The sequence below is a fragment of the Pygocentrus nattereri genome, chromosome 3 (genome assembly GCF_015220715.1).
Source record: "Pygocentrus nattereri isolate fPygNat1 chromosome 3, fPygNat1.pri, whole genome shotgun sequence".
NCBI classification, from domain to species: Eukaryota; Metazoa; Chordata; class Actinopteri; order Characiformes; family Serrasalmidae; genus Pygocentrus; species Pygocentrus nattereri.
In genome coordinates this window covers 25368200-25369947 of record NC_051213.1, presented here as the reverse complement: position 1 = coordinate 25369947, position 1748 = coordinate 25368200, and the positions used below count along the sequence as shown (strand labels likewise).

Sequence of the window (1748 nt, the reverse complement as noted above, 5' to 3'; positions counted from 1 at the left end):
AGCTGAGATTTGTGCGGTGAAAGGAGGATAAGAGTGTGAAAGAGAGGGAGACTAAGAGAGATAGAGAGATAGAGAGTGATGGGGAGTGTCACAGGACCTCTGGCTGTCCTTCTGTCTGTCACTGTGTAGGAGTTGCACTCTCGGCTCTTCTCTAATGGGGAGAAAAGCAGGAGACGATGGAGGGAGAATGAAGAGCTGAGGAACAGGATAGCTGTAAAGAGAGAAAGAAGGAGCAGCAATACAAGAGGGAAGAGAAAGGAGACGATGAGGGAAAGAGAAAGGAGGGTAGGTAAAGGGGGAGGTTTTGCAGCGATCACTTCTATGAAAAGCCAGCTGCTATTCCCCGGCTCATGCCTTGACTTTGTCTCCCTCTCTGTCTTTCTGGTTTTCCTCTCTCCTGGCTCTCTCGCTCGTCTGTGCAGTGTCAGATCCTGCAGGAAGCTGTCAGATATCCCAGGCACACACAGGCTCCGCTCGGCTGCGCGCTATGTTTGTTCTGTTCTGGCCGACACACACAAAGAAGCGGTGCAGACGGATGATGTGGATGCACTGTTGAGACTCAGTCAGTGGGACCAAACCCTCCAGCTTCAAGTCAGCCTTCAATCACTGAGGAAGAATAAAGAAACGGAGGGAAAAAAGAAAAAGAAAAAAAAAAAACAGCACAAACTCCTCAAAGGGAAAATCCGACACTTATCCCAAAACCTGCACCAGCAGTCTTTCTTCTCTCCGTGTCTGCCTGGCTGATGTCTTCTTTTCCCACGGCCTCCTTTCCTGCTTGCCGCTCACCTGCGCCGTGAGTGAGAGTGTGTGTGTGTGTGGCTGCGTATGAGTGTGTGTATATGAGAGTATGTGTGTGTGAGTGAGTGTGTGTGCGAGTGCGCGCTGCTGGCTGCTCCACACTGGTGAAGAGTTAAAGGCTCGGCTCAGGCAGTGCTCGGATCTCTCCTCCTCCTCCTCCTCTTCCTCCTCCTCCTCCGCCTGATGGGTGTGGCTAAAGGCAGGATGTAGTGCTGCTTGACCGGGGGGTGTGTCTTAAACAGCCCCTTTCTTTCTCTCTCCCCCTCTCTGTGGCTCAGCCACCCCTCTACAAAGCATGCACTCTGATGGGTGGGAGGAGCCAGCCAGAGCGAGAGAGAGCGAGAGAGAGAGAGAAAGAGATGCAAGGGGCCGAGGCCCCCTACTGGTGACTCTCCGATTGCACCTAGTCTTTTCCTTTAAAAGCACATTCAAGTCTTTCTTTTCAGCCTTTTTTTTGTATTTTTTTTTCCGACATCACTTTCACATTAATATAAATTAGCAGTGAAAGAGTGAAACAGAAAAGTTGATTTGCTTTCCATCATCTAACACCCAGTTACCTGTGGCCTACAGCAGTGGCTGATGTTGTGACATACTGACACACTGGCATTCATGCATACTAGAGCAGAGAAACGTGGCCTTAAATAGCACTTACATAAGACTCTGTGCTCTGACGCTCAACTCTGCTCACAGTACAGAGCTTCGACAGGAGAAAAAAAAATGGGTTGCTGTTCTTTTTCTGCAGCTAAAATAACATTAATCAGTGTTGGTGCTTGATACTCAAAAAAGTAATCCTAACAATTGACTAATTATCTCTCTCAAAGTTTTACTTGTTACATCCAGGAAAAAGGAAGCTCATTACTCATTACTTTAAGTTATTCTATAAAACTCATACAAATCTGTATCAACTGGTAAAGCTTTGTAAATAACAAAAGCATTCACACCGCTTTTGT

The 1748-nt window shown here is 47.4% G+C and overlaps 1 protein-coding gene across 4 annotated transcripts in view; it reads right to left on the bottom strand.

The window, feature by feature from the left end:
* rbms3 (RNA binding motif, single stranded interacting protein) overlaps positions 1-934 on the bottom strand; it is a 169638-nt gene extending 168704 nt beyond the window's left edge. For 3 of the 4 annotated variants that reach the window (XM_017709174.2, XM_017709173.2, XM_037536781.1), the window contains exon 1: positions 1-934. This exon is cut by the window's left edge and continues 166 nt beyond it. The gene's annotated coding sequence lies outside the window, so the exon portion shown is untranslated. The other variant, XM_017709171.2, reaches the window with a different exon arrangement.
* Between the last annotated feature and the right edge of the window lie 814 nt (positions 935-1748).